Source organism: Leptodactylus fuscus, chromosome 2 (genome assembly GCF_031893055.1).
Source record: "Leptodactylus fuscus isolate aLepFus1 chromosome 2, aLepFus1.hap2, whole genome shotgun sequence".
NCBI lineage: Eukaryota > Metazoa > Chordata > Amphibia > Anura > Leptodactylidae > Leptodactylus > Leptodactylus fuscus.
The window spans coordinates 196,907,276-196,921,532 of record NC_134266.1 but is presented as its reverse complement, the minus strand read 5'-3'; the positions used below and the strand labels follow the sequence as shown (position 1 = coordinate 196,921,532).

Sequence of the window (14,257 nt, the reverse complement as noted above, 5' to 3'; positions counted from 1 at the left end):
TGTTACAGTGGGAGTAACAGTACATTTAGACAGAATATTGATCTGTAGTTTGCTTTGGTTTCAAAGATTTTATTTTTTCTTTTTTGTTTCCTTTTAGGCAAAAGCAAGCAGACATTCCTTTCTATATCCAATGTGAATCAAGAAGGTGTAGAACACGCCAGATAATAGACTAGAAGACTACTAAAGAAAATGAGTCCCATGGTTTCCAGCAGCTCTGGTTGTTTGATAAAATTCTCAATTATCTCTGTAAATATCTCCTTTAAGGTTGCACATTTGCCAAATGGAAGGTTTTCCAAATCCTGTACATGAAAGACCATTTTTTTTATGCAAAAATCGCCATGTAGCATGTTAAACCTGACTTGTTCCAACACATTACTAGGTGTTCTACTGCCCGCATTTTCTTTATCTCAATAATATTTGAAATATTAGCTGATTTTTGCTAATTCAAGATGCAGATTTTTTTTTTTTTTTTGCCTACAACTTCAGCATGAATAGATTTTCCTAAAAAAAAAAGAGGCACAATTATTTTGCAAAAAAAAAAAGACTCTACTCATTGTAAATATTCATCTCTGTACGACCATTTGGCAGGTTTATTATATCTAAACGCTATGTTAATGAAGTTAATTTAAATTCTGAATAATATATGTCTATTTTTACTAACATTAGCTTTTTTTTGTATGAATGAATAGAACAAAGCTTCTTGATACATACTGTTTAAAATGTGCCATACAAACACCCATAGTCTCAGTATGTATCATTGTCTTGTGATCTGTCGCTGTCTGTTCTGAGCAATGGTTGAACAAACGTACAAAATTAAAGGTGCCCATACACACTAGTTTAATACCGACTGATACTGCCGACTTTGCTGGGGCTGAATGAGTACTCTGATGTGTAGTAGAGTGGCTCAACTCTCCCCCAATGTATGATGTGTCTGAAGAAAGAGGGATTGGACGTGTTGAATTTTACATGTCCTATTCTTATTTTCTCAGATGGAGGGGTTTATCAGTGTCCTATGCCCTTCTCCCCATTTAGAACACATGCAATTTTGGCTCAGCTAATGGGGTTGGTTAGGTCAAATAGCTATTGAAGATGTATGGCCACCTTTATGGCCTTCTGAAGGTATCAGAATTGGTAGGTGACATCAACACAGAGTGTTTGCTTTGTCTTTCAAATACCTTGCTACTATATCATAGACTCAATATATTTGTCACTGTACCAATCTTATTAATCCTTGGAATTATCTTCTTACCAGACCTTCAGATATTTAACATATATCTTCAGTATGTCGTCGCAGCCTCTCTAATTTTAGCTGACATGTTCAGTTTCCAAGTGCCAATGAAAATAGAACCCTACAAATTGTACAGTGCTGCGGAATATGTTGGCGCTATATAAATAAAATTTATTATTATTATTATAAAATAGATTTTGTTTGGTGCTCCAGGAAAATCAGAGGGGTGCGTAGCTAGATTGGTAAGGAAAAGGTTAAAAATGTGAGCCTCCGCAATCAGCTATCACGCTCGCAATTCTTAACCATTTCTGAAATTACTACCTATCAAAGTGAAATCCTAATGGACAGGCAGATCAAACCGTAAGCGTCTATTTAGTAGCCTGGTAGGGAATAATAGCTCAGCACATAGCAATACTCTGTAATGTAATCTGCAGTAGCAAGGAGCGGTGTGTATTGTGTCCTCTGTAAGGACAAACGTATCTCCGTTATTTATTTCTCATTTAGCCGTGTTTTTACTTTCCGTGCAGCCTTTACATCTAGAATAATAGCATTTATATTAGTAATGCTAATTAAGCTGGTGAACATTTTATTGCTGGAAACATAACCTCATCTCCTAAACCTGTCAGCTCTGAGAGGTAATTTTACATGTGATAGGAAATGGCTGTTCCATCTATTGCGAATGTGACCGTAGGTTATGCCATGAATGTCTGATAGATGACAATGGTAGAGAATGGGGGGCTGGCTGCTGGCTTACCAAATGGTATGGGAGCCCCCTTCCTCAAATAGACATTGTTGACAGTGTTGGGCCCCCACATCCATTAGACATGTATGGCATATCCTATACGTATACCAGAAATGTTCAGGGTGGTCAGACCATTTTCAGACTTTTTTAATGCATCTTAGGAAATATTTGTTTTCTTCCTAAGTTTGTGCCAAGAATGGAGTAAGGTATGATGGAGTTAAATAATGTAACTGCAACTGGAATATGACTTAGAAATGGTGTACATTTGGTTTGTGCATTTCATTATATGAAATATGATGCTCATCATAGAAATATCTGAGTTTTGCTTTCTTGTGTTTATTTCACCTTCCGCTTATAGATGTATTGACTATCTATAGACTCTCTTGTCTATTTAGTTTACTGTAACTAGAGTGGACTACCATACAAATAGCCAATGTACATAGAAATTTTGAGCCAACACTTCCTAGGCCATCATTTACTGGGATACTTAGCTGGAGACATAGATCAGGTCCTATCTTATGGCTAGTGATACTTTGGAGGGGAACATAGAGACTATTCAGCGCTGTACAGAATGCTTAGTAACGTGTGTGTGCATAGTCTTGATTTCTTAATGTCTCCATCTTTTATTCCATGGGAAATAGTTCAAAGCCAAACCAACCTCGAGTATCACCAAATGCCAATGTGGATAAAGTTTTACACAGAACCACTTACTCTCATGGTGCCTTTCATATTGTGTGTTGATAAAATACCGTAGTTTCCTTTTACCAAACGAGAACATAGAAAAACATGATCACAAATGCAAAAATGTTCTCTATAGCCTCCAATGATATTTATGTAGTGTGTGGTGGCGCTCTTTTGCTTACTAAAACAAGGGGTCTCTGGTTCTATAAGAACTACTTCTATAATTGCATTCTTACCTGACTATAACTCTCTGCACTTCTTTTATGTATATTGCAGTCAGTTCCCTGCATATCAGTCTCCTCTCTGCTAGTAAAGAGACATAATCTTGATTTTTAGATTTCTGTGCATTATTGTCAATCCCTTGATGCCTGTGCACATTATGGCCAGCTAGAGACTGTACTATCTCTGCCTGCTACAGATAGTAAGAGAACAAAAGTGTATAGTTACAAGGCTGAGCTTTAAGCTTTATTACAAAGTTTTTATTTTATTTACTTAAAAATAACATCTCAAATTATTTGTTATTACATAAATTAAGACTGGAATTGCATTAATCACATGCATCTGAATACAATGTACAATACACAATATACAATGGACTAAATTTATCAAAACTGGCCTTGTTATTATAGCAAATAATAGCAACCCATACCTACACTATGATTGTTTATACTCTGGGTCCTGTGGCCATTGGTACACTATAAAGAAGATACATACTCTTATTAGCATCTAACCAGCAAGAGAGGTACTAAAGGAGGATCCAATTGTTTAAAGGGATCCTATCTTCTAAACCCATTTTTTCTCCCTAACATGTTGGAATAGCCTTAAGAAAGGCTATTCGTCTCCTACCTCTCCTTATCTTCTCCGTGCCGCCGTTCGCCTGCAATCCCGATTTTTCTCAGTATGTAAATGAACTCTGGCGGGGGGGGGGGCCTCAGCACTCAAACAGCATCGGGGGTGTCCCCAATGCTGCCAGAGAACTCTCCAGTGCCGCCTCCATCTTCTGCAACGAGGTCTTCACCGCGTCTTCCGGTGGTGTCTTCTAACTTCTAGGGCAAAGCCGACTGCGCATGCCCGCGGCCACAAGAAAAATGGCTGCTTCCACAGTATTGTTAGCGCCCATTTTGTCGTGGCTGGTGGGCATGGGCAGTCGGCTTGCCCAAGGCCTAGAAGTTAGAAGACACCACCGGAAGAAGACGCGGTGAAGACCTCATTGCAGAAGAAGATGGAGGCGGCGCTGGAGAGTTCTTTGGAAGCATTGGGGACACCCCCAGTGCTATTTGAGCGCTGGGACCCGCCCCCAATGCTGCGAGAGAGCTCATTTGCATACTAAGAAAAATCGTGATTACAGGCAAACAGCGGCGCGGAGAAGACAAGGAAAGGCAGGAGGCTATTCTGACATGTTAGGCAGGAAAAAATGTGTTTAAAAGATAGGATCCCTTTAAAAAAATAAATAAACTAGAGTAAAAGAAAGAATAAATATATGAAAATAAAAAAGCCCCCAGTTCATTTACTGCTTTGGTGGTCTCTGCTGGTCATTGTTGACTTGGTCTACAGCAATGACATTACATACATCCATGAGATTGCTGGAGCCAAAAACTAGCCTCAGTGGTTGCATGATGTACATGTTCACATCACCACAGAAGCCAGTGATTGATTGGCTGCAGCAGTCACGTGACTCTACATCATTTCAGCAGTGCAGGAAAGGTGAACAAAGATGAACAGGGCACCAAGGCATCAGTGGAGAATTTTAAGGAACCTTTATTATTTTATTTTATATCTCTTAGGCTTGGTTCACATCTGCGGACGGGCTTCCGTTCGGGGGGGTCTGCTTGGGGACCCCGTGAATGGAAACCTAGTCCACATAAATAAGCGGTTACCTTAGGAAACCCGCAGACCCCATAGCCTATAATGGGGTCCACATGATGTGCGTTCGGTTTCCGATGTGAAGCGAGCCTTCCTGCAGATAGAATTATTTGTAAAACAGTCGTCCTATTTACTTATTTACTTTGTTCCACCCTTTACCATTGCACCGTGTCAACATGTCAGCAGTGCCACAAGCTGTGATCTAGTTACAGCTTTATATAGCTAGGTATAATTCACATCTGTTGGAAATGGAGATCCCTTGTTTTATTTCATTGGAAGAGAATCGGAGACATATTTTCTTCTTCTTCCTCAGTTTTGAGCTTGTGCTATAAAGTAGTGCACCGTATTATGGCAGTTCTATGCATTTCTACATTCTGTATACATGGCCTATAAACAATTACCTGAAATGCACTAAAACCCAATGCACAGAGCTTCTGCATGGGTCATTATCTTCTGGGGAATCCTTGGTGCTTTATTTTGATATCCATGCTGTTTCTCTTCAGACTTTACACTGATTTCATGTATGTAACACTTGTCCACAAGATCTGCTGTGTTTCAAAGCTATACAGTGCAGTCTTCCATTCTCATTTGTCTAGATAAAATAGCCATAGTTGACTTAAAGAATAAGACACTGGACCTACAATTTACTTTATATATCTAGAAATACTCCATAAAGAAGGACATATTGATATGTATGAGATCTACATATTTCGCAAGCCTCTACTGCTAAGAATATCACAGACCCCCCTCTTAGATGTGAACGGACCTCTGAAAATATCATCAGTATTAAAATTCCAGATTACGTCTTTAAACAGTTCTAATCTTCAAGCCATGTTCATCCATAATTTGCTAACAACGTTAGACTCCATCTCTGTTATTTGCCCTGGGTTATTTTTCCATCAACCTGTAGATTCCTTCTATTACAAACCTTCTGTTACAAAATGAATGCAGATAGTCCCAGCACTACTACTACTTCTACTTCTAGTACTAGTACTTCCACTACTCCTCGTACTGCTACTAAAGGCTATTTTAAGTCTTCGTTTTCTGAATGAGCCCTGATGAGCAACATACGAGCCGATCAGCGGTCTACCGGCACATGTGATCACTCCCATTGTTTGCCTCCACCACAGCCCTTATTATACAGGGCATGGTGTGGTCAACAAACAATGAGTTTTTGTCTTGCAAAAATCAAGTGAACACCCAATGGAAGGGTGACCAACTGCGCTATTAGCCTGGATATAAGGAACAATATAAGGTTCATATAAGGCCTGTTAAATCGGTGGATCTGATAGAGCCCCCAGCTTGATATCCTCAGTACATATGTAGATCCCTAATATATCAATGTATATATAAAACTTTTGGAGAGATGCCAGGGCATATGACTGTAACCCAGTGGTTAGAAGTATATGGGTTCATAATTGGCAAATACTAATTTGAATGAGGTGACATTAATATATCATTTAATTTACGTTATTGTGGTTGAATATGTATTTTGTTGATATCCTGAATAAAAAAAATTGGCTTTCCGTGTTCCCAAGAACATAGATTGGAAATATCTGAACAATTCCAGACTGATGCAAGATTTTCACAAATATGATTTTGCTATTTCCAAATTGTAATGCTACCAAAAAAAGTGCCAGACTCTTTTTGGACTGCAGGAAAAAATGCTTGCCAATTGATTTGCACACTTTTCTTAAAGTTCATCTGACTTTTTATTTTTCTATTTTCAATGTATGTGTATTGTAAGTAACGATTCAATAAAACACCATTTTGTTGAAAGATCATTTTTCTGCATTTCCGAGGGTTTATTATTTATTACCTGTTTGTGCATATAGCTTTTATATTGTACAAAACAATATATATTTTGATTGAAATCTGATCGGCTAATAGCTGCTTACCGGCACAGATCCAATGATGTGTGGAACTTTTTTTTTTAAGTTTTTTTTTTCAGTTAGAAACATTTGCTAAATATATATAGATAGATAGAAGTATCTATCTATCTATTTACATACATTTTAGTAAAATATGGCAGCACTCCAGAAGTAAATTGATCTAGTATTCCTTTATTCTTCAGCAACATTTTGGTCCCATCTGGAACCTTTCTCAAGCATCAAAAGAGTGACCACAGTAGCATTATATAGCATGTACAAAGTGTCATTGCATATGTTATAGGCAATGTATGAAATGCAGGCATTCTATAGCACGTCTGGCGTTTTTAGGCAAATTATGAAATGAGACAATCGTTAATTACTTTGCCTAGGCATTCTATAGAATGCCTAACGCTATTTAGGCAGAGTATGAAAAACGCAAAATCGAATCAGAATGCCATTTCCAAAAACATTTATTCAAAAGACAATGAAAGTTGTACAAAACCAAAAACTTTATCAAAGGCAAAATTGTTGCCTTTCTTATTAAGGGAAACAAAACTTTCCACCCAAAAAACAAACTTTTTTTTTTTTTGGGGCAAGATACTCATTGTTTATTGTGTGATGCTAGGAGTTTGTGCAGTCAGGCAGTCAGTGATGGTAACTTCCCCACAGAGGGCGCTCTGATCCCCACAGTCACATCCTGTGATTGGAGCATGGTCATGTAACCGTTTGATCTCCAGTTTCTGCATTTCAATGATCCTTGCAGTTTCTTCCTTGATGTTTAACCGCAGCAGCCCCAAGGAATGGTGGTCAGTGATGGAAGACCCTTTGGAGTCTGCCAAGCTACTTTTCCGATTCTTCCTTTCTGCCCTCAGCGCCACCTCCAGGTCGTGGATCTTTGTTCGGCTGACCTTCTGCTCCCGGCGTAACTCATTAATTTCCTTAATTAACGTTACATTTTCCTGCATGACCCGCACATTGTCAGCCCGGGGGATCTCAGTGTCCTTCAGTAGCTTCTTCTGTATGGTGCTAAGGCGGTGCTCCAGGTGCTCCCGTTGCCGGCCGTACTCCCGTAGCGAGAACGAAAGTAGCTCACCCGCTGCCTAGCTATTTCATACTTTGCCAGCTTCTCGTCTGGCATTGTATAGAATGTCTAGGCAATGTGTGAAATGACGAATCATTTCATACATTGCCAGCTAGTTTTAGGCATTCTATAGAATAAGAACAGAAAAATAATTGTGGCTCACCTCCATGTATGACTTGATCCAAGTATGATATTCTTCGGAGTGCACGGATACTCCGGACTTAAGGGAGTAGCATAGTAAGAGAAGGAAAAACCATACAACTAAGAATCTTCTGAACACGTATAAGAGTCAACACAGTTTGTAGTCATATACATGCTTTGAAAAAGAGATGTAACAATCTCGAAATGCATCAGCAGCTGTTTTTATGGGGGTTTTCTTCTAGTTTTCTTTTTGTCACTTTTTTTCGTTATGCATTGAAATTTTAATTTTTTGGAATTAAAAGTTATATTTTAAAACTTTCAGAGAGCTGCTGGTTTTTCCTTCTCTACATGCATTCTATAGAATGCCTGATTTCATACTTTGCCGGTAACACATACACATACTGTAATCACAATATATAATGCAAGCCAAAAAAAAGTGCCTAGTGCAAATAAGGTGAAAAAGATAATGTTAAAGTGCAAAATGAATGATAAAAGACCATAAGTACATAAATTCATAATATGGTGAAATAATAATTCAGTTAGAAGCAGGTGAAAAGTGCAGGTGATATTTCTCTCTATATTATAAAAATGAATGTATGTCTGTCTGTTCTCTATTGCAAACCAAATGACTGTACTAATCTTCACCAAATTTGGTACAGAGATACTTCAGGTATCCAAAAAGGTTTAAGACGAGATGAGATACAGCAATCCAAACACAATGCCCCCCCCCCTTCCTTAGCCAATGCAAACCTGCAAGTCTTTCACTCATATTCCAACTGCAATACACACGGTCACTCCACATACACAACCCAACACTGATATCCAAACTGAGATACAGGCATCAGAGGATTAGATGCACAGATCAGCACACAGTACCACATGCCGGAGGATTAGATATGCGCCACTGCACACAATACCACATAGGTGAGGATTAGATACCTGCGTCTGCACACAGTACCACATGGGGCAGGATTAGATACATGCCTCTGCACACAATACCACACGCCAGAGGATTACATACGCATCTCAGCACACAGTACCACACGCCAGAGGATTAGATACGCACGTCTGCACACAGTACCACATGCCGTAAGATTAGATACGGACGTCTGCACACAGTTTCACTTGCGGGAGGATTAGATATGCGCCTCTACACACAATACCACACGGGGGAGGATTAGATACGCACATCTGCACACAGTACCACACGCCGGAGGATTAGATATGTGCATCTGCACACAGTACCACACCAACAAGGATTAGATACTTGCGTCTAAACACAGTACTACACGGGGAAGGATTAGATACAGCTTTACTCCAGGTATCCATAACAACCGATCACAGGTTTTTCACTGATATCCAAAATGAGATACACATAATCACATGACGCTTATGGACATACACACAAACCACATACAAAATACATCAGTGCAAAATTGGACAATTCTTATGGGGCCACTACACAAACATAAAATGTAATATACCCGTGCGAAGCGGGGTCCTCCTGCTATTATATAATAAATATAGGTATTATACAAGAAGGACACATTCCACTGAATTTTTTTTTATTTTAATTATTTCAAATTTTGACATTTTTACATCTATACATGTGTTGAAGCATAATATACACCCCACGCTTTCAAGTTTCAAGAATGAAGTTTCTATACACATGTAAAACACAACACCAAATACTAAATGTTCCAATTCTACTAAACATCCAAAAGAATGTATTTAGCAGAAGTGGCGTATGCCTTACTTGCCTCTAAAATTGATACCGCTAGCACAGGAGAAGAGGAAGTGATTAGTGACACCAAAAGAAGCACCCTAGAACTATTGCAACTAGAACAATGTGGACCTCACACCCTGAAAATTAGGAGCACCAGCTTCCTGACTTTGTGGGCCATTCAGGAATCCAAATTCAGACTGAAGGCTTCAGAGAAAATTACTTTTTAAAACTCTTTTTCTCTGATGATTTTATGGTGGCTCAAACAAATTTCCATGCATAGCAATTTTTAGAACACCTCTTCATATGCCAGGTCCCAGAGGTCAACCCCAGTAAATGCAGCAGAGATGAAAATATTCTGGGGTCTTGTTTTACATATATGAATAAACCAAAAATTTGACAGTATTGGAGTACAGACATCTTGTATAATACTCCTATCTATCGAATGGCCATGACCAGGGCTCTTTTTTGAGATCATTCATTTTGAGATTATTCTGGAATTTTTACACTATAATGATAATACACAGTGCCCGCTCTGAGATAACGTCACTCCTTAGGGAGAGACCACCTTCTCAGGTGTGTGGAGACCTATAGCCATAGTTGCTCCACTGCAAAGGAACATGAGAAGAATAGGCAAATCTGTCTCCCAAGATGTAGACAGGGAGACAGTGCCTCTGTTATGCTGCCCTCTCTGTCTATCTGTCTCCCTGTCTACATCTTGGGAGACAGATTTGCATATTCTTCCCATGTTCCTTTGCAGTGGAGCAACTATGGCTATAAGGCTCCACACACCTGAGAAGGTGGTCTCTCCCTAAGGAGTGACGTTATCCCCACAATCTGGTCTCACAGCCTCTCACTTAAACCAAATCAGTTCTCTCTAGGCTGCGCTGATGACGTCCAAAGAGACAGAAACGGTGCCGTCCGTAGCTGAGAAACTGATTTGGTTATAACCTCGCATCGTGCAGCAAAGGCTTCTGGGAAGTCGGGCATGTTGTTCAGGGTTGCTTGCTATAGAGGGCAGCATAACAGAGGCACTGTCTCCCTGTCTACATCTTGGGAGACAGATTTGCATATTCTTCCCATGTTCCTTTGCAGTGGAGCAACTATGGTTATAAGTCTCCACACACCTGAGAAGGTGGTCTCTCCTTAAGGAGTGACGTTATCCCCACAATCTGGTCTCACAGCCTCTCACTTAAACCAAATCAGTTCTCTCTAGGCTGCGCTGATGACGTCCAAAGAGACAGAAACGGTGCCGTCCGTAGCTGAGAAACTGATTTGGTTATAACCTCGCATCATGCAGCAAAGGCTTCTGGGAAGTCGGGCATGTTGTTCAGGGTTGCTTGCTATAGATGGCAGCATAACAGAGGCACTGTCTCCCTGTCTACATCTTGGGAGACAGATTTGCATATTCTTCCCACGCTGTGAGATAGAGAGAGAGAGTTAATCCTTTAATAGTCCCACAGTGGGGAAATTTCAGTATGTTACAGCAGCATAGTAATACAGATACAGGATAATACAGAGTAATATATTACAGATGTAGACACACATAAACTGAGAAGATATACTAGGAGTCCATTGCAGCTAAGGAACAGAAGAAGAAAGAAGACTTCATAATCATTAGTTTTCTGTGCGGAGTGATCTTTGCTTGGTCTGATGTAGATTATACAGCCTGATCGCGGTTGGAAGGAAGGACTTGCGATAGCGCTCCTTCTCACACTTGGGGTGAAGCAGACGGTCACTTAATGCTGCCAAGTGCCATCAAGGTCTCATACATGGGGTGGGATTTATTCTCCCGCATGGAGCTCACCACAGACAGTATCCTTCTGTCACCCACCACCTGTACTGGATCCAGGAGGCTCCCCAGGACACAGCTGGCCCTCCTGATCAGCCTGTCAAGTCTATTTCTGTCCCTGGTTGATATACTGCTCACCCAGCAGGCCACACCGAAAAAGATGGTTGAAGCAACCACAGAGTTGAAAAAGGCCCCTGGACTTCGAAGGCCCTCAGCCTCCTGAGCAGGTAGAGTCTGCTGTGGCCCTTTCTGCAGCGCCTCCAGGTGATCAGCCCAGATGCCCCAAACTTTGACTGCCTATTCAAAGTAAGGCCAGTCATTGACCACTTTAGCACCAAATTTGCAGAGTCCTACATCCCTGATCACAACATTGCATAGATGAGCCGCTGATGAGGTAGGCTTAAATTCTGCCAGTACCTGCCCAGTAAGAAGGTGCTGTATGACATTAAGATGTATAAACTGTACAAGAACAGCTCAGGGTACACCCACAAGTTTAGGGGTTATAAAGTAAGGGACACAAGAATTGAGCCCCCAGACTTCCCTCCAATGCTAGGAGTTAGTGGGAAAATAGTGTGGTATTTCCTGCTGGACCAGGGTTGTCACCTATATGTGATTAACTTCTACACCAGCATCTCAATCTTTAGGTGTCTCAGTTCCAGAGGAGCTCCAGCTTGTGGGACAGTGCACACAAATCAGAGAGGCCTCCCTAAGGTACATATTGCGGACTGCCTCAGAAGGGATGAGATTAGGGCTGTCTGCAATGAGCATATCCTACTGGTCAAGTATAAGAGCAAGACTGGTATTGACCATAATTAACGGTATCAGCAGCACCCCTGTCCCTTCAATTGGTACCACTTCCGCTACCCCCAAGCCAGACTGCATCCTGGCATATAATAGGTACATGAGAGGGGTTGAGCTAGCTGAACAAAAAAAGTATGTGGTACAAAAAACTGGCCATGCACATGTTCAGGCAGGAAAGGAACTTTCTGAAGCTACTCGTGGAACCTGGGAGGAAGGGAATGACAAGACTGGGCCCTTTTCCAGCCCAGGGAAGGTGTATAAAACAAAAAAAAAAAAAAACTTACCTTCCTGGGCTGAGCATCTGCTCCAGGCTCTTCCTGCAGTAGATGCTAAATCCTAGTAGGCTAAAGGGTCTTTGAAGAAGTCATGACGTCATTAAAGGTCCTTTAGCTCACTAGAATATGAACAGACTCCTGTGTGGGTGGAGCTATTCTGGATTGTACAGGACAGTGTGGAAGCTGCTGGGAATGAGACTAATGGAAGGTAAGTAGGAGAGAAGAGAACATGTGGGTGCAGGCTGTGTGTGAGCAAGAGGGGCGAATTGGTGTGCAGGCTGTGTGTGAGCAAAACGAGGGAATGCGGGTCCAGGCTTTGTGTGAGTAAGAAGGGGACATGGGGGTGCAGGCTGTGTGTGAGAGAGGGGAGAATGGGGGTGCAGGCTGTTTGTGAGCAAGAGGAGGGAATGGAGGTGCAGGCTGTGTGTGAGCAAGAGGGGGAATGGGGGGGTTCAGGCTTTGATGGGGGTGGACACTTAGCACATTATACTGTGTGGGCGCCAACTGGTGAGCACATAATACTATGTGGGCGGCCACTGTAAGCATATAATTGTTCATGGGTGTCACTGTGGAGCATATAATACTGTGTGGGGGCCACTGGTAAGAACATAATACTGTGTGGGGGTCCACTGGTGGAACACATAATATTGTGTGGGGGCCACTGTGAGCATATAATTTTGTGTGGGTACCACCGTGAGCACATAATACTATGTGGGTGACTACTGTGAGCATATAATTCTACGTGGGTGTCACCGTGAGCATATAATACTGTGTGGGGGTCACTGGTGAGCACATAATACTGTGTGGGGGCAACTGTGGAGCACATAATACTGTGGGATCCACTGTGGAGCATGTAATCTATCCCAGTATTGTGTACATGCCAGGCACTGCGCTGCTAACTCACCGTATTCTTGATAACTACAGTTATGGGTACTAAAGGTGTACCTATTTCAAGTATCTGAGATATTGCTTCAGCACCTGTAACCGCCACTATCAAGAATTCGCTCTAGCAAGGGGGTAGGGGGCCCTGGACAAAAGTTTCCACCCGGGCACACAAGACTTTAGGTACGCCACTGCTCTGTTATGCAGTAATGCTCGCTATAGCCCTTAATAATTTTTGTTAAAGGGTGTAACTTTCAAACAGAAGATTTTTGAGGATTTCCACTGTTTTGGAATTTTAGAGGCTCAGCAAAAGTGACATGGTAACCAAAACTTGTTGAATCAGGGATACAGTTGCTGTCCCGTTGGTGGAGATAGGGTCCCACCCCGTCAAGATTGGTAAGTAATAGAGCTCCACACGTAAACTGTGTTCAAGATAATTTATTGTAGCGAATGAGTGAGTACTTTCGGTCTATTTTCCGACCTTCCTCAGACTCTGTTGATTCAGTAGTCCAGTATGCATAGGGAGTTAATTTAGTTCTGCCTCCCGCCCGTCCGGGCCCGCATAGGGTTAATGCAGCAAAAGTTTTTGCAGAGATGCGCAGCAGGGAATTGCCTTTGGCGAAATGGAAAGAGGCGCTTCTTTCCATTTCGCCAAAGGCAATTCCCTGCTGCGCATCTCTGCAAAAACTTTTGCTGCATTAACCCTATGCGGGCCCGGACGGGCAGGAGGCAGAACTAAATTAACTCCCTATGCATACTGGACTACTGAATCAACAGAGTCTGAGGAAGGTCGGAAAATAGACCGAAAGTACTCACTCATTCGCTACAATAAATTATCTTGAACACAGTTTACGTGTGGAGCTCTATTACTTACCATGGTAACCAAAACTATTACAGCAAAATCTACCCTCCAAATATTGTTCTGTCTCACTGTGTGACCATACAACAGGTTACATACACATTCAAGAAAAATTGAGTGGACACCACCTGAACAAACTATACTGTATATATGGGGTCATCTTATGTATGCAAGAAAATGTAACTATAATGATAAAGGGAAAAAGCATGCATACATTTAATGAGAAGCTCAACCAAAAATAGAACAATCCCAGTTGGATATCTCTCTATATTATAAAAATGAATTCTTGTCAAGAATAAAAGTATATCAATTCCATAG

General features: G+C 41.2%; 1 protein-coding gene across 2 annotated transcripts in view; it reads left to right on the top strand.

The window, feature by feature from the left end:
- Positions 1 to 6,298, top strand: part of NDFIP2 (Nedd4 family interacting protein 2) — an 85,701-nt gene extending 79,403 nt beyond the window's left edge. For both annotated transcript variants that reach the window (XM_075265400.1, XM_075265399.1), the window contains one exon: positions 98 to 6,298. The gene's annotated coding sequence lies outside the window, so the exon portion shown is untranslated. The remainder of the gene's footprint in view (positions 1 to 97) is intronic.
- Positions 6,299 to 14,257: the final 7,959 nt, after the last annotated feature.